This window comes from Zosterops lateralis, assembly GCF_965231275.1.
Source record: "Zosterops lateralis genome assembly, chromosome: 4".
Taxonomy (NCBI): domain Eukaryota; kingdom Metazoa; phylum Chordata; class Aves; order Passeriformes; family Zosteropidae; genus Zosterops; species Zosterops lateralis.
Genome location: NC_139765.1, coordinates 70,770,418 through 70,794,863, shown reverse-complemented (window position 1 = coordinate 70,794,863; position 24,446 = coordinate 70,770,418). Strand labels below are relative to the sequence as shown.

Below are 24,446 nucleotides of genomic sequence, written 5' to 3'. Positions count from 1 at the left end.
CAGGTGTGTCACTCTGATGACCCGTGGTCATGTAGTAGCAGGGTAGGATTTTTCCTCCTTCATGGTTTCCAAATTAAGGAGCTGTTGACCTGGTGGGAATATGTATTTTACCCAGGTATGACTGCACATTTGCTGCTATTGAAATTCATCCCACTTCTATTATTTAAGTCTATTTTTTAAGTTCTTTTTGAACAATCTCCTGGTTCTCCTTCCTTAACTTAATTTTATCAAAAGCCATGAAGAAAAGCCAAGATTACTAGTGAGGGAAGGAAACCCCAAAACTTAACCCAGGCTAACAAATTTATAATTCTGAGCATTTACATATATCCACCAACCAAGACCATGACTAGTTACATGTGAAGAACTTAGTGCAGCCCATATGTTGGAAAAACTTGGCTTTTTGTGGGTTCTTTTTAAACAAGATTCAAAACACGTCCCAAGCTAATGTTTTAAAAAGCGGATGATGAGGTCCAATTCTTCTTAGAGGTGTTGCAGCTCACTTGGAAATATTCTGCTCAGTGAGGTAAACCAGACACATCCTGCAGATTTGAAAACAGAGAAATGTGCAACAATCTTCCAATCAGTGGTAAGAGCTTATAAGAGTGTGGTTATATTTTTGTGTTATTTGGGTAGAAGTAATGAAGGCTTCAAATCCAAATACTTGGCTAAGTTCATTAAAGAAGAAACAACACAGAGAACGGAGAAAGGATTAAACCTGCTTTAAAAGATGAGAAGATAAGTAGAACCTGAAAGCCACTCTTAACACGTCAGACAATGATAAATAAATATCAAATAGTCTTCAGTCAATTCACATCAGAAATGGAATGGGGAAGCACAGCACACAGTGCAGGTGATGGCATTTAACAGTTGGTTCTGCCCTTTACAAGGATGAGGAAAGGCAGGGTAATTAATGGACATGATGGTTTAGAAGGTAGGTAAGAAGTAGAGACAGGTAGTTTTGGAAGGGAAGGAAAAGGGTAGAGAATATATGGATTTTTAGTGCTTGGCGTGGCTATGAGGGGTCATATCATCTGCATGTTGGAGCTTGGCACAATTGAGTTAATATTCAAAATGTAAGAAAATCGTTGAGAGGTTGTGATATTATAGAGATTTAATAATGTTTCACTGCCTGGATATGGCACAAGTGTTGCATTGATCTGTATATTTAGAGCTGTAAAAACCCAATTCCTTTGATCTGCAGTTTTCATAATTGGGAAGCGTTGAGTGAATAGTGAACATGCTAAAAGAAAGAGGCAGGGAGAAAATGCTGCTTTTTTTTTTTTTTTCATGTTGTAATTGTGTGGTGTTTACATGAAGCTGTGAGATCACTGGCTTCCGGTACGAGCTGCTTCCTGAAAACCTCCTTCTACATGGTACATCTAAAAATGTACTTCTTAGAAAAACTCAGCTGGTTTTTGTTTTTCCTTCTCGTGCTGCTGCCTGACCACTTGACTCTTGTTTTTACTCCAGAGCTTGTGCAGCACTGCAGGATAGTGATCCCTCGGGATGGAGGGTGATGCTGCAGAGGATGTACTGGAGAAGGTACCACGGAGAAATTGGGGTCACAAAACCCAAAGCAGGCAGTGGGAGCGTGGAAACAACTTAAACACATGGTCTGACACGTAGAAAGTATTGATAGTCTCAGGCTTTGGCAAACTGTGAGTCATACATTGAAAAGGGATGCAGTCAGGTTTGAAATAATGAGGTAAAACCAGCATCAACAAAATTGCTTTATGTTCCTCTTTTCCTTTTGAGTTTCAAGTATGTAAAAAGCAATTAGTTACTTGCAAAACCTGTTGAAATTAAATAATTTTATTTTTTTAATGCAAAGTTCTCGTGCTGTCAGTGGCTTCTTAACTTGTAGGTTTGGGAATCATGGAATCATTGAGCTTGGAAAAGACTTCTGAGATCCTAGAGCCCAACTACTCCCTCAACACTGGCAAAAAGCCACGTTCCCAAATGCCACATCTTCATGTCCTTTAAATCCCTCCAGGGATGGGGACTCCAACACTACCCTGAGCAGCCTGTTCTAATCCTTAACAACCCTTTTGGTGAAAAAAAATTCCATAATATCCCACCTAAACCTCTCTTGGTGGAACTTGCAGCAGTTCCTTCTTGTCCTATCTCTTGTTGCTCAGGAGATGGAAGTAGCCATCAAATTTCTTTTAAGACATGAAGGATTTGGCAATAATTAAAAAACCCCAAGCATATATGTGTGTGTATGAGATAAAGGAAACAGGCAGCCAAGCTTTATTACTCATCACATAGAACAGAGTTTTGGATTGTATGACATTTATAATGTAAAAGAGATGATTCCAACCAAAATGCGTTCTTTGAAGTGAAATATGGTTCTCACAGAGCAATATAAATTAACTGAACTGTGGCAGGTCAGCATGTGTGGGAACCAGGAAAGATGAAAGGCGTGTCTGAAGGAAAAATGAGAATTCTGAAGTAGTTTAAATGGAGTTATGTCTAGGTTTTTTGTTTTTGGTTTGGTTTTTTTTTTTAAACTAAATTAGATGAACTGAAATAATTCAAAAGTGTATGTATTTTTTTTTAAGTAACAGTATAATCCTAAAATTCCCAGATGACATATTTGAGTTGAATATTTTTTCTACTTTGTAGGGATTTTTTTTTTCTTCATATTAATTAGCTAAAATACTACCTAAGGCTAATACCTAACCTGGCAGAGGAAAGACTAACTAGAGCACCTTTAAAGGAGTGCTTTGATTTATAAATTATCTATAAATTTATATGCAGTATATGAAAATACAGACGTTCTGCTGTGAAAATGAATGTTTGAACATCATGTGTCAGTTTGGAGGTTGAAGATAAATGTAAATTTTTGGGGTTAGTAATACACTCATTTATTTCAAATCAGATTGTTATGTTTGATGACCATGCACAATATACTGAAACTTGCCAGTCTTCATAGAAGTCATAACAATGGGAAGTTCTTAGATACAAATAGTTCTTAAATTTACAAGCACTTTCAACAATACTGTGGTTTTAGCCAGTCATCATGCTGTTTTATAACAGCTATAAACTCTATTCCCAGAAAGACACGCTGCCTGTCAGCCTAAACTTGGCAACATTCCTGTGAATTTCCATGGTAATTTTATCGGTAATTAGCATTTGTCAATAGCTTGTCTGTCATAACCCTTACATATCTCAAACCTCTTCTGCCTGTATGGCAGTAAGAGTCCTAAAATTCAACTTTGTGGCTTTTGTCACCTCTGTAGGAAAAAGCCAGAGGTTTAAATTCCCTCAGTCTGCTTGTGTTCACTGTTCTGTGGATATTACATTTTTTTTCCTCTCATTGTGTGGGTTTTAAACTTGTAGCTGTGACACCAACATCCTCATCTTCTGGTGTGTATGTTCTTTTATCTTGGGTCTTAGAGAGGGTGCAGTGTGGTCATAATAATTGCAGGTTGTCCCAAAAAGTTCTACTGGCTTGAGGTCCAGGTGAATTTATCAGTCTGGTAGAGCCCTTGATGATTTTTACATTTCTCTGTAGGTTGGCGTTGTCATTTCCCCTGAAATAATCTGGGAATATCTCTTTAATTGTTTTTTGTCACTGCTTGGGTAAGTGCATGGTCACCTGACAGGTGGGAAAAAAACTCAGATAAAGTTCTCCTTTGTTCTGTTTTGGATGAAATGCAATAACCTGTGATAGAAGAAAAGGGTTTAGATAAAGTGAGCTTTGGCCTGCAGAGTTGTAGTCCAGCTGCATTGTAGAAATGCAGTTGAAATTGATGAATCTTCAATGATGATCACATTGGAGGAACCTTTGTGTTTATTCACATTTTTAAAGTTTCATCTTTGGATGAAACTGACACATAGACTTAGCTGAAAATTGTGTTGGAGTCACTTAGTTTTCCGTGTTGCTTAAAGTCCTAAACCTTGAATTACTTTGCACTTTGTGTGTTCTTCCGAAACATTGAATTGTTTTATTGGTTCTGCATTTGCCGTGCAGTACTTACTAGTTATCTTTGCATCTTGATTTTATCCCCAGTGAATACCTAGTGCTGAGCTTGTGGGGGCTTTAATTTGGGTGAGTAACAGTGAGCAGCATGTGGCTTGACAGCTGGAATTTCCCAAAATCAAAGCAAAATGAAGGGAATGAAGAGTTAAAGCAAGGACAGGAGCTCGCAGCAGCAGCAGATCAGTGCAGTTTCAGATAGTTATCACTAGGAGGACACACAGACCGTGATATTAAGGAAACTAATTGTTTACCTTTTCTTATTAACAGGTTTGGTGCTGGAATATTTTATCTTGAGTGAGTGCCATATAGTAATGTGTTAATTACAATACTTCATTTTATTAGAAAATAAAAGAGAGGGTTGTATAATGGTTAAAACTGGAGTGAATGACATGAGGAAAACTCCCGGGGATTATTTATCGGTGAAGCAGAACATGGATTCTCGAGGGCGTTTGTCCACAAGAAATAGGTGATATTTAGGTAGAAGTGATTCCTTTTTTTTACCATTTTCTTTATAGCTTTGTGTTAGAGGAATTCCTTACACATTTCTGTGAAATGTTTGTGGTATTTCCTGCTGGTCAGGACGCTGTGTGAGGTGGATCAGTGGCTGGGATTTGATGCGGCGTTGGCTGTAATCTTAAATTAATCTTGTTTGTGGTCTTTCACAGTGTTTGCAAATAGTTTTTTTTTTACTTGTCTATACGTGTTTACTTAGATTCTGATGTACAGTGTCTGTGTCAGGTTGAGTAATATGGAAATTAGTCTTAATTGATTTAAATAGTTTGTAGACTGCCCATGTTGCTGAGGCAAGCTGTTACCTAATAAAGACTTTGGAATCTGACTCTTTCTGTATAGAATCATTATTGATATCACACATGCAGACAAAGATGATAACTGAAGCATATGCTTCAAATAAAATGACACGAGAAAATGAAAAATGGTTTCAGATCTGAAGTTACTGAAGGATGCAGGGAAATAACACCAGATGGAGAGAAAGAGAAACTAAGACAGATTATTAATATGTGTGGTGCTGTTGTATAGAGTAAAATACTACAGGCTTTCAGTGTATAAGTCTTGTTGTTAGTTTGGCTATAGTCTCTGTGGTGTGTAACAGTGAAAATGCATCATTTCACTCCTCCAAAGTAATAGTCCCTGAGGCTACAAGAACTAGAACAAGCCAGTTCTGAGTCACTTTTGAAAATGTACTAATTGTTTTGCTGTGGTAGATGGTTAAGATTGAGCTATATCTTCCTGAAAAATAATATTTATGTAATTAATGTGATTTTGTATCTCTGGCTTCATAAACTATCACTGGGAGACATTTCCCTCAGTATTGAGCCTTGTTTCTGTAGTTCTATTTCATCAGACTAAAAACCAAACCAGTGAATCTCCTTTTGATAAAAGACGTGGTCTGGAACTGTTGCATAGTTGGCTTTGTCAAAATTCCTGTGTGGGAACACGCTGGTTCACCTTCCCCTCAGTTTAAATTTTCTTACATTTCTTTCATCTTTGCAGGAAATCCAGCATTTTACTTTTCCAGCTGTCTGCAGTTCCTGTCCATCCATTTGTATTCCCATTGGTTCTGTTGACTTTATCGTTATTCTTCATGGAATCAGTCTCTGCCTTCATACAAAAACTTCTTCTGTAGAAGGCCCTCAGTTGTTGGAAAACAAGGATCCAGCCTGGTTCCAAACTCTTGAGTTGAGTATCTGTTCTGGTTCTGTGGACAAGCCTGGGCACTCTGCAGATCTTGAGCTTCAGCCTCTTGGGTCAATTAATTCTTCATCATTTAGGTTAAATAAGTCAAGGTTTGTCTGGACACTGTTGTATTTTTTGACCCTGCAGAGATTTTCCTGTATTTTGCAGAAATTTCTAGAAGTCTGAAGAAGGACCTGACTCAGCAAAGTAGTTCAAGTTCTTTTTATTTACTACAGAAGTTTTAATGACTGAGGCTTCTCAGTCTGTCTTCATGATTTTTAAAAAGATCTTTTAATCAGTCATCCTAAAAATAGCCTGGACTACTCTAAACAGTGATTGATTTATGAGCAGAAACACTGTATAATGCCATTAGAGGTCTGCACTGGTTTTGTGAATGATCTAATTTGAATTTTTGAGAATTCTGAGCATGGAAGGGATAGGGGAAAGATGAGGATCCTTTTTAATTCAATGACAAGAATGAGGATGAGGTTACAACACTGTAGAATGTTAAAAAATGTGGGTTGGGTTCTGTTGAGGGGGTTTTGCTGGATTGTTTTGGGATTTTTTTCTCCCCCAAAGCTGGGTCAAATGCTGTGTACTGAGGAGTTGCACTAGATTACTGGAATAAGATAAGCTGATCTCAGGATGAATAAATATTAAAGTACATTTCTTGTTCATACTAGGGAATAGTCGATGGTACTGCCAGGGTGTTAACACAGAGTAATTATAGTACCATGGAATATTTGCAGTGTTGTAGCAAAGCAGATTCTTGATTATTCAGACCTTTTAAATTAAAAACTACTTTGTAAGTTGTATTCAATTACACAAATCAGTTTGATCAGGTTTTTGTTTTGCAACAGAGATTTCTAACCCTTGACTAAAAGCGAGTCCCGTGGAAGTCATTCAAGGCAGCAGATTAAGATAAGCATTCAGATTTTGAGAGCAAAGAAAACAGATCAATACTGAGTTCTTGTTCTGTGAGTAATATCAAATTAAATCCTCATAAACTCAGCTGAGGGATGGACAGCTGGGGCACACTTGGAAGCAGGGGCAGGATGGAGGGAAGGCAGGAGGTTACAGCAGGAGACCATCTGAGGGACAGACACTTCAAAAGGAGCAGTGCAGATGGCGCCACTGCAGTGAGTATTGGTATTTGTAGTGTGGCACATGAGGATCCTGTGTGCATTTACCACTAGGAGTGTACTCACACGTGAAATCCTAATTTCTGCAGCCTTTAGGCTGTGTTATGACAGATTTACCAAACTTGTGTTTTGCAGCCCTGTGAGGTGCTGCAAGGAGCAGATCAGGGATGAAGCAGATTTCTGCCTTCAGTTTCCCTCAGGTGAATAATGAGAGATGGAGAAAAGGAATTCCTGACCAGAGGCAGGGGCTGGGGAAGTTCAGACGTGCTGAAATAGAGGGTTGCTATAGATCAGCTTTTCTCAGAACTGCAGTGCTTCTCTCAAGTCGTTGTAGGTTTATTTCCAGAATATACCAAGCATGAAGCATCTGTTTTGCTCCAATCAGAAGACCAAAACAAACTCCCTAGCTAAAGGAGAAGGCTTTCCTTGTCTCCACAACTCTTCAGGATTTTTATGCAGTTGTTTCAGTGAATAATCAGATTTGGTACTTGTTTGCCTTCGTGTAGAAGTGCATTAGTTGTGGTGAAAAACTGTGTTTGAAACACTCAATTGCCAAGATTGGCACCTTTCATATGGTAGAGGTGGACAGAATCAGATCCTGTTATTGTAGCATGCCTTTTTGTAGTTTCTCTCTAGGTATTGTCAATATAATTATTGCCAATATGAGTATTGCTAGTATAAGCCTAAAAGTAGGAAACCAATTTTGCATAACTGACAGAATTTTCAATAAATCATCTGCATTTGGCTTTTTGAAAATTCTAAAGATTGAGCAAAAATTCTAGAATTGATTTTACCATCATAACAAACAATCAAAGTGTTATATCAACTATTTTCCAGTAGTAAATATATCTTCATTTTGCTGTACTCAGTATTTGATAACTCTTTCTCTCCTGCTTTATAGTAAAATCTTTGTCCTTTTTTCTTTCTACCTTTTAGACCTTTTTTTAAAAAAAAAAAAAAACAACTGAAAGTGGTTTTAGTTGCTAAGTGGATTTTCTGATTTTAAGTGCCACAGGTGGCAGCAGTATTGGGATACTGGGTGAGTTTGGGAATGAAAGAACTGTACATTGTGTAGTTGTCAGTGTTAGAACATAATCTTTTGTTTTGACCTGAAGGATTTGGTTTAACAGACAAGCAATTTCTGTGTCTTTTGTGAATGTATTGTCATGTAAATAATCCTGGGAGCTGGAGCAGAGAAATTCAAGTTCAGGGGCTTTTCCCAACTCCATCTGCTGTGCAGTTTGGATGTTGATGCAGGGTGCAGGAGGGGAGATCCAGGGTGCAGCAGTCACACAGAGTGCCTTGGGTGGCAGAGGAGTGTTTTTACACTTGTTTTTTTTAAACTGTCTTACGGGAAATAGATGCTGCGGCCCAGTGGAGTTGGCTTATTGAAGATGAAAGGTAATTGAACCAACATGGGATTAAATAAGGCTTTTCCATCTCTCCATGTGACCTGTCTTAACAGCTTTTAACCAAACAGTGGAAAAGTACAGAGTGAGTCCGTGGCCATTTGGCAGTCGGTTTCTCCAGACACAATTTCCAGGGCCTTGGGTTGTTCCCTTCATTTGCTTTAGTCAGTTTGTTGAATTTGATAACATTATTTGATGTTATTTGATAACATATTCTTCAAGTTCGAATCGAAACAGAAAGTGGCAGAACAAAGAAGAATGAAGGAAAGACCCAGAATATTCACCCCATATAATATGAATAGAATAGAGAAATTCTTGTGTAGAAACAGGGGCTGAAATCTGTTCAGTGCATGAGGGCTGGTCAAATGGGTTTTTTTCCAACAGAAACAGTGGAAATTGATACCCAGAGAGAGTTTCCCAACTCCCACTTATTCTCAGTTATCTCAGGGCTGCTGGCCACTAAGGGTGAAGTTTGCTCAGCTTGCTTTAACCACAGGACTGATAAGTTCCAATGGAATTAAGGCTCCCCATTTCAGAAGATTTGAAATTCCTTGGGAGAGGAAGATGACTGACATAAATGTATCTGAACAGGAAAGGAAGGATGTTATTCTTGGTATTGTTCAGGGTGTTTTTCTCTTTTCTGTGGAATACAGTTGAATCAGTAACAGGAATGACAAATTAGGGATCTTGGAAGGGAGTGCAGTGATCAGACCTGCTAGTGCTTGCTTAAGGAATCAAAACCCCTTGCTGAAACTGGGTCTGTGTCAGTGAAGTGCATGTTAAAACAGCCCAGGAGCTTTTCTGGATCTCAGTGTGGCTAATTTTCTTTTTTGGTTAGAAAACGTAGGAGTTGTTTTGTTGTTGTTGTTGTTATTTTAGAGAAAGCATTGAGTTTGCTGGGTTTCTTTTGGGGTTTTTTTGGTGTTCTAGTTTGATTTTTCCAACCAAATGAAGAGTAAAGTAGTATTAGGTGCTTCAGTCTTGCACATTGTATTGTGTGGGTAACAATATTGTCTAATTGTAAGACATAGGTCACTTACTGATGTAAAGATCAGGTGAGGGAACCTGCTCTATATTGTGAAGGAGAGAAATTGTGCTTTGCTACCTCCATTTAATTTCTGTTTCCTTCACTCTAAGGTTCTTGTCTATCTGTTCTGTCCCCTCTATGCATAAAAAACTCAGCAGTTTCAGGAAATAAAATCATGTGTGATGATTCATTTCTCTCCTAGAAGGATGAAATATCTTTTCAGCAGAGGGATTGTGGTCAGACCAGGAGGGCAGAATGTCTTTGTCCTCGGCGTCATTTCCTTGGCTGGTGACCACGGGGTCACTGTGTCTTTAATTAATATTCTGAGCTTACGTGTGTAATTTCTGATACCAGGAGTACAAATCTTCCTTTTGCCAAGTGTTTAATTTTTTGGACGGGAGCATTGCCTTTAAACCACCTAGGAGAAACTTAAAGTTGCCAACAAGATTAATCCCTCCGGGCTCCAGGAACAGCAGTGTCAGGGAATGACTGATCTGAGCAGGTTGCTCTGGACTTTACAGTCAGAGGAGGGCTGCCTTGAGGAGTTTAGGATGTGATTCTTCATTTTCTCATGGAGTATGGATTTAGTGAAGTGAACCATACTAAAAGCTCTGCTAATTTAAGTAGACCTCTTTTACCTACAGGAGTACCTGGACAGCTGGTACTTGGTGTGGACAATTGAGATAAATCCCAATATTCCGTGATTTGATTGCTATGGTTTGTAAGAAACATGAGTTTATTATAGGTGTGCTGTTTTTCTGTGGAAATCTGTAGAATCCAGGTCTTCTGTCTTCCAAAATGAAGACAATATATGTCAAAATGTGCTTTTGAAGGCACAATTGAAAATTATTAACATTGCACTTCTCCTTTTTTTAATATATGTGTTGACGTAGAATCTCTCTTGAGTTGTAAGAATTGAGTCAAGCAGTTGGAGAGGAATGTACTGGGTTAGAATAAAATTAGTCTGTCAAGTGTAGATACATAATAGACACCATGGTGCTGCCTTGGCCACTCTGTCATTAAAATCTCAGAAATAGCCCTGATGAGTTTTATTCTCTTCTTGTAATTAGACTCTGCAGTGCAGTTGACTAGTCTTAAAATACTTGTAGGGATTGATTAAAGAGGTGCAGAATTACAGGGCTGTGCTCTGTGATGTTCCCAAATGGTTTCACCATCTCTGGACATGTCGCCTGCTGTTCAAATAATGGGAGGAAAAGTAACAGTTGAGTCATATTGGTGAAATTAGGGATTTTATTGGAAGGTTTAGGGCACTAAGTACCCTGCTGAAAGGATTAGGTGGGATATTTCAACCACTTGGTGCTTGTTTACACCCAGGTGTAAATGTTAGCATGGAATAGAATATTTTAGTTGGAAGGGATCTACAGTGATCATCTAGTCCAATTGCCTGAGCAATTCAGGGCTTGCTAAAGGGTTGAAGCATCCAGGTCATTGATAAATACATTGAACAGGACTGGCCCTGGGGCTGATTCCTGAGGAACACTGCTGGTGACAGTCCCCAGGCAGCTGGAACCTCTTTGAGCCAGTTTGTCACCCAGAGCACCGTGAACTTTGTCATCCCATGGTGGGACAACTTGTCCAGAAGGATGCCGAGAGTGTCAAAAGCCTTACTAAAATCCAGAAAAACTAAATTTCCTTCCTCCCCTTCATTCTTTGGGCAGTTGACCTTATCATAGATGGATATCAGTTAAACTTGTGTTGATGGTGCCTGGCAGATGTGTTCTTCAAATGACTCTGAGCAGCACCCAGTATAATCTTCTCCATATTTTTGCCAGGAACTGAGGTCAGACTAACAAGTCTGTCCTGATTTTGGCTGGGATAGAGTTGGTGCAGTGCTGTGTTTTGGATTCAGTGTGAGAACAGCATTGATAACACACTGATGTTTTTGGTTGCTGCTAAGGAGTGGTTATTCCAAGTCAAGGACTTTGAGTTTCCCAGGCTCTGGTGATGAAGATGTGACTGGGACAGTGGCCTTGGACTGGCCAAAGGGATATTCCATACCATGGGACATCATGCCCTGTATACAGACTGGGGGATGTTATCCAGGAGGAGTCACTGGGAATGTCATTTTGGGAATGTGCTGGGCATCAGGTCAGTGACTGGTGACTTGTGCATCACCTGTTTTCTCTCTCTTTATTATCTCCCTTTTCATTATATTACATATTGTTACTATAAAGATGTTTGACTCAATTTAAATTACTAAACTGCTGTTATCACAACCCATGGGTTTTAACTTTTCCCAGTTCTCCCCATCCCCCTGTGCTGGGAATGAGGGGCTTGTGTGGAACTTAATTCCTGGCTGGCATTAAACCACAACACTTTCTGGTTGGTGTAAGTTCTTCTAGAATTATTTTCTGCACAAGTCGATGTCTCTTGCAGTTAGTTTAATTACCGTGGATTATTTTAGGTATCATATTGATGACATGGGTGAGCAGAAGGAAGGGGAATGGGGTTGTCATGGCTACTGTGATTTTTTTTAAAAAAATTTTTTTTGTGCTTCGATTTAAAAATATTTTTATCTCTAAAAATTTTAGGGATAAGTAATGTCCTTTGCTGATTGTTAATTAGTGGTCATACTTAAGACTCCAGTAATTTTAGCAGAAGGAGTTTTTCAAGACTTTTTTTTCTGGAAATCAGAAAAGGGTGAAGAGAAAGAGCATTCTCTTGGCAACTTATATAAAGGAAAACTGGGTTAGTTTAATAGTCATGTAATAGTTGAGTATAACTTACTGTGCTGCTCAGAAAAGGGCATGAATTTGTTTCAAATCAAGTGGGTTTATATAGAATTTTCTAGGAATTTTTTTTAAATGCTGGTAATTTTTTGCTCGAGCTAGTAAATTCCTGCAAGCTTGCAGCTACTATTACTAACAATAATTTCATTGTTTTATTTAAATCAATACAATTATTTTTCCATGAGGAGATCTTGCAGTGCTCATGCCTTAGTTGTGGTTAAGGATGAGTTTCTCTTGTGGAATTGATTTAGGCCTTTAATTATTTTATAGCAAAGGGGAAAACTGATGCAACTTTAAGGTATTTTCAGTCATTCAAGGGGTAAATTAACTTCTTCATGACTAATTAAGTGAATATTTCTCTAATGCACTCTAAGAGTGGGTGTCTTTTGTGCTCTGGGTGTGTTCATTCTTGACCTTTGCAATACTTGGACCACGAACACGGTTGTGCAGGGACGGAATTCCAGTGCTGTCCATGTGTTGTCAGCATGGATCAAGCAGGGCTCCTTCCACAGTGAACAGCTTTTTAAAAGCTTTTTAAAAACAGAGAAAGAATTTTCTTGCATTTTTTAAAACATTCCCATTTACCAAAAAAAAAAAAAACAAACCCAAACCCCAAGAAAAAAAACTCCTAAAAAACCCCCCTAAACAAGCAACAAAAATAAAAACCAAACAAAAACCCAAACCTTGCTGAGTTTATCCCTAAACTTACACATTTATGTGATTATTACCTACACAGTTCCCTCCTGAAATTTGATGGATGTCTCTGGTCTCCTTTATGTGCTTACTCAGCCCCAGCAGTGTCTGAGTCTGCTCTGATTCCCAAGCTGGTTTTAGCTCGGGTGGTGATATAACCAGATCAGTACAAGCTGAAAATGGGTTAATTTGTCCTGTTTCTCAGCCTTGGTACATGAGTAGGCTGCCACTTGTCCCCCTGGCTTGCTCAATCTCGTGTTCACACAGTCTGGCAGTCAGTGTTGGAATTAAACTGCAGGAAAAAAAATGATTTCTCAGTCATCCTTAGGTTGCTGGTATCTCTTAGCTGGGTGGTTTTGTACGTGTACTGGAGGCTGATAATTTCAGGTATTAATTTTCTCAAAGACTGAAATGCTTTTTGTTTGTTTGTTTTGGGTAATTAGAAACAACACCGATTTTTTTTTTTTTTTTTTTTTTTTTTTTTTTTTTTTTTTTTTTTTTTTTTTTTTTGGTGAAACCTAGTTAATACTATTGACTAATATAAATTATAGGGTGAGGAATCTCTAGCAATGGGTTTTTATGCTGACTGTGACATGCAGCTCATTCAGCTGAGGAGCTTGTCTTAAATCCCACACCTGAGCTACTTAAAGGAGCAGTTCTAAACAGAGGATGTGAATTTGCAGAAAACGTGAAAGGACTTCAAAGCCTCGTGTTGCTGAAGATATTTCTGTGCAGTGTCTTCCTTCACAGTTGATTTTGAAGGTGTTTAAAGCCAGAAGCAATCAGGTGTAAGAAGTGATGGGCTTGGTTTTCCACACTTGATTCCTGTTCTGTGTATCCATGACTGTTCCTGACCACTCTTAATCCACAGTCTGTCTCTGCATGATGGATTTAAAAGTGCAGTTTTCCCGTGGTGATGACAAATTCTACTTCCCTGGTCAGACTGAAAGCAAAGAATTGGAAAAAAATCCTGATTTCCCCCCCCCCCCTGCTTGTTTTATTTCTACTTCTCTGATAGGTGTTGCTATGTAAGTCAAGGATCTTGTAGTTAAATGAGCACAGGCTTTATTTTAAATTGAAAATACGACGTTGGAAGAAGTTGGCAGCACTGGAAAAAATGCTCCTACTTGCCCTGAGCGGATTGTTTCTTTCCAGGGGGTGTGTGTATGTTACAGAGGCTGGAAAAGAGAGGGATAAGTGTGTGTGGGCACTGGCAACAGGCCACACTCTTCAGGCCATGATGCTCTGTATCATCCTTCCCTTCTCCCATTGCCTTGCAGAAATGTATAGGCTCAGCTGTATAAAATAATACATTTTTATTTCAAAATTGTGTTAAATGAGCTCATCTCAGTCACTCAGCGCTGATGAAATCCTGCCAAGTGCTACACGTCTTGTAAATTTAGAGGGTTGTTTTTTTTTTTTCCCTTCCCTTTAATTTGCAAAGGATGAAATACTACACATTTACTGAGGCAGAGAGAAGGCATCTTCCTTCACCCGTAACATACTGAGGCACGAAGAACGACACTGAAAGCCGAGGTTTCCGATGTGACCCTCCTCCTCAGAGCTTCTGAACGTGAAGATTCCCGACTCACAGGAGCTGTCTGCTCGTGGCAGGCAAAAATTATCATTCCCTGCGCTCACAGCTGAGGGTTTTGACGGGGTTGGTGACCAGCTCTAGCACAGCACAGCCTCTTTCTCCTTTTCCATCTTTTTTTTTCCTTCTTTTCCTTCTCTTGTCATCGCCAGCTTGGAACCCAGGAACACGGGGTGAGGCTTCTGCTGCTTCCCTCCTAACGAGGTACGAATTCCAGATCAAATGCTAAGAGCTGCTTGTTTCTACGTGAAGAAATCAGACTCAACCCCTGGATTTGTTCCAAGCAGGGATATCATTACGTTTGACTCTTGCGTTTCAAACTGTTAAAGCCTGCTGATCTGACACAGCTCGGGATGGAACTAAAATATATCTGCGTTTCGGAGATGGGAGGCAGAAGGAATCTGTGGGGTAATTTAGTCTGACATTTAGGGGTGTTGCGGGTCATTATGTGTAACTGTTACTCCTTGTGTTGAGCTCAGTAGCTTATGTTTGACTGAAAAATTGAAAAATTAACAGGCATCTGCTGAAAATGCTTTTCGGAAGGGCAGGCTGGCTTAGAAATGAGGATTTCAACGTCTCTCTTTAGTAATTTGTTCTATGGGATAAACAGTCTGTGCTTACTTCTCTTCTTCTTTCTTCTTTTTATTTTTTTTGCGATATTTCTAAATTGGACATGCCTAATTCTGCATAGTTTCCTGGGAATTTTAAGCTGGCATCAACTGGCAGAACTGCTGAAAGAATCAGTGAGCATCCCCCAGTTCCTGCCTGGATGCCAGCTGCTCCCTGGTCTTACAGCCTTGGGTGAACCCACTGCAGAACCAGCCACAAAAGCTGCAAAATCAGATTTCTCCAGGGTCAGTACCATGATCTAGTCCATGGCATAGCTGCATGAAGGGGAATGAACTGCCAGGGATGAGAAATGGGTATAAGTGGCTTCAGCAGCAGGTGGTGAAGCCACAGAGTTGCTTTCAGCTCTTGGTTCTTGGCCTCTTCCTGGTGGGAATGATGTTGGTTCTTGGTCCTTTTCTGATGGGAATTGTCGTGGTTTGTGTTGCTCTGCAGCCAGCAGTGTCTGTGAGTTCATCCTCCTGGTGTTAAACACCAAAATTTCACAACCAGGTGCGTGTTAGAATGTTGGAATGAAAAAAAAATTATTTGATGTAGCAAAAGCAGTTCAAGTGTTATCTAAGTATTAACATTTATTTTGTTGTTGAGTTTTTAGTGTCTGTATTATAGTAATTGGTAGCTAATACACAAGGGAAAAGGGCTTTGGATTTACTGGAGGGTTTATATGAGACAAATTAGTCTGAGTGTTAGCAGGTTGAATGTGGAAATTCTCAGTATGTGATGACTGTTCTTAGTAAAGATTTTTTCAGAAAATAAACTCTGCTTTAGAGAGACAGATTGGTATTTATCTTAAGACCAGATGTTGAACAGTAGTGCTAAACCAGGTGACCTTCACACTAAATTATTTTGTTCTCTCAACTGAATGATTATTTCTCTTAGGAGAGCATTTGGTAAGAAATCTCTGTGCCAGCTCTCATGCTGTTAATACTTTATCGTGCTTTGTGATAAGAGGAGACCATCTCCAGCCTGTAAAAACCTGAGATTTGCATCGTGCTAACATTGTATTAGTTTATTGTGCTTCCACTGTAGTCTGAGGAAAGGTGAAGTTTTCTGAGATAGAGGAAGAAAGAGCTGAAGCTGTAAAGAACAAGATCTGAGGACAAGTCAAGCCCAGCAACAGGGGATTGTGCAGTCTGGGCAAGGGAGTGTCTCTATCAGCACGAAACACTCTGAAGTTAGGAACTAGAAATTCAGAATATACCCATCTCCTGGAGCATCACATACTGATGTTGTTCTCCGTAGCTGTAAAAAGATTTTTTTTCCAGATACTGCTGAAAGTGTTGACTGATCGTTTTTATAGTACTGTCAAAATAATTTTTGTTGTTTTCATTTCAGTTTACCAGTAACTCCTACTGTAGTGAAAGTTGTTACATAAAATTGGCCTGTATTTTCTTGCCAAAAGACTCCAGTATTGTTTAAGCAACGGTGCTGAATGGTTGAAGCACAAAGTCACTTATTCAGCAGCCTGATTTCATATCTCTTCTGGTAGCAGAGAGCAAAACTTCCTTGTATTTAAGACTGAAAAGTCTTCCATTTTCTTTTGAGCTGGATTTGGTTTTGGATAATCTGATTGTTAATTATTTCAGCAAGAGTTTGCCTTCACAAATTTTAGCTGGTACAGATCTCATTTTAGCCATGGGAACTGAACTCAGCTGTACAGGTTTGTTCTGCAGAAGAATCTTCTTCACCCTCCTGTTTTTGTTTAGGGGCTTGTGACAGCCCAGGTCATCAGAGCTGTTGCCACCACTTAGAGTGGAAACCCTTTCCCTTGAGATCTGACCAAATGCACATTCAACTCAAAAATATCTTGTAAAGTGACCATCTGATTTTGGGCTTTTTAGTTGAAGCTTCTCAAAGTTGCCTGGCCACACTTATCCCAAAGATGTTTTACTGCTGGATCTTGGCAGTGTTGGGTTCATGGTTGGACTTGGAGGTCTTTTTCCAACCCAAATAATTCTGTGTTTCCCTTCTTCAGGTGTCTTTGTTGCTAGTGACTGAGACTCCAAACTTTGAGACCTTTCTTACCTGTTTTGCTTCTCTCTGGACTTCATTTCTGGTTGACATCTCATCCTGACTAGTCCTGTCCCAGGCAGTGCCTTGTGTCCTGATTATTCCTTTTACCTCTATTTTGTAAAATCTTTCAGTTGAATCTGTGGAAAAGCTTGCTTGGCTGACATTTTTCTGGCAACCTGTGGTTTTTATAGGGGAAATTCCCATATTATCATTTAAAATACTTACTTCAGGTTTTTAATGAAGACAGCAAAGGGTACCTTTTCTTGTTTTTTGTTTCTTTCTTTTTTTTTTTCTTTATTTTTGTAATATTTGTTCCAGTTTTCATTGTGCAGATGTGTTTTACCCTGGTAAAGCTGTAAAATAGCCAAGCTGTGCTGATCTTCACTGGAGGTGGAATAGTTTAAAGAAGGCTTTGTGGTTTGCTCTCATTGTTTATACTTTAAAATAATTTAAGAGAGAGATGCCTTTTTATTTACCAAGCATTTGCAAGTAAACCTTAAAAACCCATCACAGCAAATAGTAAATATTTTTTCTTTACAACACAGAGCCCTTTTTCTTGTGAAGAGATGGGTTTCTTACCAGCCATCAAAGTTTTCAGAAGATTGCTCCTATTTTCTCCTTATGATGTGTCAAATAGTAAAACATAAAAAATTGTTGACAAGCTTTTTTTAAAAAAAAAAGATAACCAGGATTGACACCTTTTGCTAAAATGCCATTTAACTTCTTTTCAGGTAGAAAATAATGGCTGTTAGAAGAGAATATTAGTAAACAATGCTGAAACAGAAGTTTGGTGGGTTTTGGTTTGGTTTGGGTTTTTTTGTTTGGTTGGTTGGTTTTGTTGTGCGGTGTTTTTTTGGTTTTGTTTTTTTTTTTGTGTTTTTTTTTTTTTTTTTTTTAAAGAAAGAATTTTAAATTATTAATTCTAAATTATTAATTGCTTCTGGAAACTTAATGCTGTGGCTTTGGAGTTTTCCAAAGAGGGCAGTGGGATTCACTCTCAATGTAGTGCCAATCGACTATTGTATCCATGACTTACTACCTGTATACATATATATATATATACACACACATATAAATATATATATACATACACACGTACACAGTACTTGAAGCATTGAGTAAAAATGAAGTTTTGTACTTGGTTCAAGCTGTCTTCTGTCAGGATGCCTTCTGCAGATGGAAAAGTACAGTTAATCAAGGAAACATCAATTTTCTGGTTATTGTGGTTGTGTATCACTTCTATGCATACCAAGTTCTGAAGAATTAAAAAAAATGACAAAATTTACTAAGGAAACCAAAGACTTAAACTAATGGTCATCTATTCATTGGGCTGTGGTAGAAACCAAGAAAGTGTAAAGTTCTTTGCTCTTAAGAAGTCATGGCTAAAATGTACCTGATGAGCCAAACAAGAAATTCCGCAGAGAAAAAGGGGAAACAAGAACTTGGATCTTGTTAATTAAAGTTGTGACAAGCTGACCTTTTGGGCCTTTTTGAAAACTCCAGTGTGGGATGCATCACGACTGGTGTTTGAATTTCTCATGCCTCTTCTCACCACAGTGGGGGGAAAAGTTCTTTATTGTGCTGTGTTTGCCATCAAGTGCAAGTCTCTGGCAGGAGGGAGATGGAGCATTCCCTGAGAGAATCTGAGGGTATTTTTGGGAAGCAGCTTTTTGGAGGATGGGATAGAAAGGAGCTTTTGACAGGAGTGGGAGACTGAGCAGGGGAAAACCAGCAGTCTCTGGAAATGCTCAAGCTGGGAAAGAAAGACTTATTTCAGGGATGCATAGGGATTTGTGAAATTAGGTTGTTAATGGATTGAGAACAAGTTTGAAAAAAAAAATAAAAGGGAAACCACAGTGGACCAGGGGAGTTACTTAAAAGTCTTCTCTTCATCTTGCTTTTAGTTTAACCATTCACAAGTCCCATGTTTTATGTATTTTACTAATGACACAGAGCTCTGGAGTTTACAGTGCTTTTAGTGTTTAATTGTGCTCATTCTGAAGGAGGGAGCAGAGCTCCTCCTCCACTCAGTGACTCAGGGTCCCAGAACAGGGGTGGTGAGGCAAAATGTGAACCTTGAGGCAGCCCTAGACCAGGAGGCTGGAAATGAACAAAAATCTGTGTCCTCTGGAGGCTGAGACAGAAGGTTTTATTTGTATTTTGAAGAGTCAGTAACATTCTTCCACTCAAGTCTGGAAAAGAATTGCAGAGTGACATCCCTTTCTTCAAAGGGTTGGTCAGAAACTCAGCTGGTGGAGCTCATTGTTGATCCAAGTGTGTTTGTAGCACCTGACATGGATGAATGTTACAGAAAATAAGAAATACGAGTCTTTCATTGAGCTCATCCCATGCATAACCTTTATATAAAGAAGAGAGGAAGTTCTAAGAGCCTGAGAATGCAGTCAGATCACCAGACAGGCAGAAATTAAACTGGGATTAAGAAGCTTGAGCAGGAGGAGCATGGCAGAGATAAGCCACTGCACAGGTGGGGCCACTCACAGAAACAGAATGTCTGAAGAGTATGTGTTAAAATGAACATATTTAACATAAATACATTGCATAGAGGTTTCCAAAATACATATTAAAAAAAAAGAATAAAAGCTAGCAAGAGCTCTCTTACAGTCTTTAAAGTTATTTACTAGTCCGAGATGATGAGGATAGGGAAGACTTGCAGTGGTTTTGTCACCTCCTGTAGGTGAAGATTTCAAAAATCAGCTTATTAAAATATTCCTTTAGAAAGATGTAGGATTTAAATCAATTTAGAAGAAGACTTGCAGCACAACTTTTGACTTAATCTCAGGGTGATACCTCTCTGAGAATAAGGCAAATGCAAGTGACAGGCACTGGTGCCTGTTGAGAACTGGATGCCCTGGGTTTCAAAACATCTCAGTGGATTGAAAGGACTAACACTGGGAAATGGGTCAAGCAGCAGATTTGGTCTGAGTGAACACTGTAGGTAAAGTTCACCTGTCTGCCCTGTGAGAAAAAAAAACCAAACAAAATGGGATCATGAGTGCAGAGTGAGGATGTCCTTGAGAGTAGTGTTGAGATGCCTGAGGCAGAGATGAAAAATCCACCTTTCCTCAGGGGAAAGAACCATCTGTGATAAAAGGGTCATTTTGAGGCTTTGGAGACTTGGTTTGTCAGAGACACTTGAGGGAACTGGGGCAGAGGAGCGTTTTTCTCCTGTATTAGCAGGACATGCAGGAGGTTATAGCTGTGATTAGGAAGGGGAGAACAGAGAAAATGCTCTGGATTTTCCACAGTGATTTAGAATGCCACTTCTGCAGGGAAAATTCCCCAAAAGATGTTTAACAAACCAGACCTGATGGGCTGAAAAGGAGGTATATTTTCCCTCCCAAAGTATGGAGGTGGGTGGCTGGATGGCAAATATGCCCTGGCCTGGTGAGATGAGGGAATTGGTGAAACTTGTGTTCATTGTAAATCAAATCTAGAGAGGATTAAACAGGTCTCACTTCTGGAACTGCTGAGAACGAGGAAAAGAAAATGCCTGGTTTTGTCACATCATTTTGCAGAAACCTTCTTCATAAGTGGGAAAATTAGGTGACTGAAAGGGATGTGGAAAGGGAAGCAAGAAAGGAAGAACTGTGGAACCCACCAGGAGTTGCTTTGTCCTTGGTGGGATTCAGTGACAGAGAGAAAGAAAATGGTTTCAGATTCTAATTTTCAATCAAGCAAGGGATTGAAGAAAGCAGGAAAGAGAGAAGGACCTGCCCTGGAAGGACGAAGTGAGCACTGAGGAGATTGTTCAGAAAGTTTCATTTCTCTTACTTCACTGTCATCTTTTTCTGTGCAATGAATGTATATTTCATCTAGATGGTTCTAGTAAAACTCAACTCTGGAATTAACAAACATGCTCTTGTGTCTTTTGGGTCTCTCATTATGGAATGGTGGAAGCAAATCCACCTCTTACTCTTGAGGTGCTGCCAGGCAATTTGTGATACCACAAATTCAAGCACTTAAATATTAGTGAGGTCTCTAGAAAATCACTTGGGTAGTCTTAATGAAAATGGTTTTCTGAAGGCTTGTTTACCTGTTTTTTGTTTTAAAAGTGAAAATTTGTTGAAAAACTGAAATTTGTATTTGTGACCAGTAACAGAAAGCATAATAAGGTTTTGCTTTGCTTTGGTTTTTGGTGGTTTTATATTATTATTATATATGATATAAATTATCAGCATTTGAGAAATCAGAGAGGGAAAAGGAGAATCTTCTGTACTTTTAGACCAGCAGCGTGAATGCAGAATTGGATGCTTTGCTGGACTTGTAGCTGTGTTTTAAGTAAAGAGAATTTTCCTAGTTTCAGGCTGAGTGAAGTTGGGAGCAATTTGCTCTATGATACGGAATACAGTGAATCAGCATTCGCGATGGCAGCTATTTATAGTTACTCTATTTTTATTCAAAGCAAAACAATAGCACTGAATTTCAGGCAGTTGGACCAGACACTCAGGAAGGTCTCTCTGGAAGCTGAGGGGAAAAAAGAAATAATCTCATCTTGCTGGATCTTGAGGGCTGAGCTCGTGAGCCTCCGCCAGCATCTCCATTTCAGTGCCGTCCTCCGAAGGTGAAATCCAGGGCTGTGCTGGGGAGCTGCAGGAGCAGATGCCTCTAAAATGTGGTTTTTATCCTCTGTTCAGGGGCTGTCGGCATTTCTTATATTTTATATTTGAGCAATGCAATTAATGCCTGGTAATTTTTTTACCGTCTCTTCCAGGTTTTTCTGTGGCTGCTCCATGTCCTCCTGCTGCTGCTGCAGCCAACGTGGATCCCCGAATGCTGTGGCTACAAAGGCTTGTTGCTGTCTCATGCTGGGTCCCTCAAATCCAAGAACTACTTGGCAGTTTCCAAGGCAACCACCTGTGGAATAATTAAAAAGGATGAAGTGCCAGATATAAGGAATTCTTGCCTGGAGAGAGCGTTTCACTTTCTTCCACCTTGAAGAATCAAACGTGCTTCTGCCAGCAAAGTTAAGGTAGTACAATTAAAAAAGCACTGGTTTGTTTTATGGAAGTTGGAGGTGGAGCAACAAGCCTGGTATTGACTGTATGCTATACAGAGATGACCACAGTTCCTTCTGGGTTAATATTTTGGGTAGATTTAAACAGAAAATTGCACAAGAAAGGTGGTGATGGAAAAAGCAGTGTGGGTGATCAGTATTTTGTATTAGTGAAACAGTTGCATGGACTGTTTTGCACTTTATTCAGTCTTCCCTCGGATGATTTTAAGCTGGGAAGGACTAAAATGGAGCATAGATTAGTTTGGAGCATAAATATAGGAAATGCAGCCTTCATGCCAAGCACACTGAGATTTCTTTGGCATTCAGTGAAGTGATGGATATAAAAGGAATCTAGGAGTGGGCTCACTGTAAAATGACAGTCGGGATCCAGGGTTGATCTTTATCCCAGAGCTTAAAGGGTGGGCAGTGACTTAAGTCCATGCTGAACCAAACTGATAATCAGGTTTAGCTGCTTGAGTGAAGCAGCAGCGAAAATCATTTTGAAGTCACATATTCCCAGATTCAGGGCTGAAATTGCACGGTGGGAAAAAGCAAATATTAAGCAAAAGAAGCCTGTTAGAATAACAAAAACTGGCAAATTTGGTTCTGGAAGTCTGAAATGTTGCTTCAGAAGCTGATGGCGAAGGTGTTGGACTTCAGATAACTGGAAAAGTTCTTCTCCAAGTATTATATGTTACTGGATGTATTTGCTCATTATATCTTCCTTCTCTGCCAGTCATTCAAATATAGTTGAATAGAAAAATGTTATTCATTTCTGACAATGGAGTTAAATGGAGAAAAACCACATTCCCATTCTTCCCATAGTCCAAATAACTGCTCAGTTAAGTCTGGTTACCTTGCCTGATGCTCTTGTACAGTTAATTTTAGGCCTGATGCTTTTGTGTAATTTATTTTAAGGAATAAAAAAAGGAGTCCTAAATTTTGAAGCAGAAATATTTGGGATGCCATCTGGGCTTTACATAATAAATTTTTCCTGCCAAAATGTTTGTGGGATTCTGTTGGGATGTGGATGGGATTTCACATTCCATCCCTTCCACAGCACAAGAAGATCATTGTTTTTTAGATATGGTGGGTCCAAGCAGAAATAAGAATTGTGTGGTGGCAACTCTGTGATCTGAGGAACTACAAATCGAATCAATCTAGTAATGACTCTCAGCTTTTACAGATGTTACCTAATTTCAGCAGCAAATATTTGCAGGTACTAACTGAGTACAGCTGCAGTTTTCCACCCTAATACTTGATTTCCTGTTCATTGGTTGATCATCACCACATCTTAAGTGCCAGAATGGTTTTCCTTCTGGAGTAATTCTTCAGCCTGTTAATTCCTTTCAGTATGGAGCTGAGGAAAGTTGGTTTTTCAGGCAAATGCTGTTTTCACATGTGGAAGGAGTGTTCTGGCAAAGTGTCTGCACCAAGCACAGTGAGGAGGATCCGGAATTGAGACACTCTGCAAAGCAGAGTAAAGGTAGTTGGTGTGTGTGGATCCACATCCTTGATCTTTCCAAGAAGCATAAATAACTCTCAAAAATGGAATTGGGTACCTGGGAAAGAGCCACATGAGTGTATTTGTGGAAGCCTGATGTAGTAGCCATCAGGTGCAGTAATGCAGGATTCCCAGGAGTGTAGACAGGAGTTTCAGTGTGGATGCTTCCTACAAAACATCCCAAACAAATACAAATACCTCCATTTTTTACCTCAAATGCTGTGGGTGAGGTTTTTCTCATGAAGCTTAAATGTCCAGGTGCTGCTGAAGCCAGAGGTGAACAGCAGGGAGGATGAACAGCTTCCTGACAGTTCCTATTCCAGACCCCCTTGAAGGGAATGATTGTCTCTAAAAAGCTGCCTGTATCCATCTTTTCCATGGACAGCTGATTTAGTCCAGATGGCAAAACTTCCAGGAACTTCCAAGTGAGCAATTAGATCTATTTGTATATAAAATTATTCCATCTATGCTTGTTTCTCCATATTCCATTTCTATTCCAGAGCTAAGTGGAGCTGCACTTGATTACTGGTACAACCCCCTTACTCATCCTCCTCTTCCCAACTCGGGCATTTGACCCTGTCAGTTTTCCCAGCCTTCATCTGCAAGCCTGTGGTTCGGTATTAAGGGGAGTGAAGAGCCCCATGGAGTTTGTTAGCATAGTTTGTAACAGAAATAAAAACATCCATGCTAAATTTAGGCAGCTGTCCTGTGTGAAAGAAAATACAGGGACCAGGCAAGATTGATTTCTGATGGTTTTTTTATATAGGTTGTGTTTTAATAGTCTTTATCCCTGGGAAGTTTTACAGGACTGAAGGGAGTAGATGATTAGAGGCAGTGATTTGTTCAATAATTTTAATTGTGTTGACATAGAAGTTGTTTCTGTAGCCTTGACTATTAAGAATTAGTGGTATGTGCACCCAGAAAAGTAAAATTTTCTTTCTGGTTCTCTTTCTGGCAGAAGATTTGTTTTACGCCATGTTGTAGTAACTCAGT

The 24,446-nt window shown here is 39.3% G+C and overlaps 1 long non-coding RNA gene across 1 annotated transcript in view; it reads left to right on the top strand.

Annotated features, from left to right (window-relative positions):
- The window catches only part of LOC310908074, a 52,123-nt gene that overhangs the window by 7,149 nt on the left and 20,528 nt on the right, over positions 1-24,446 (top strand). The window contains exon 2 of the long non-coding RNA XR_014589776.1: positions 21,668-21,925. This is a non-coding gene — a long non-coding RNA (uncharacterized lncRNA). The remainder of the gene's footprint in view (positions 1-21,667; positions 21,926-24,446) is intronic.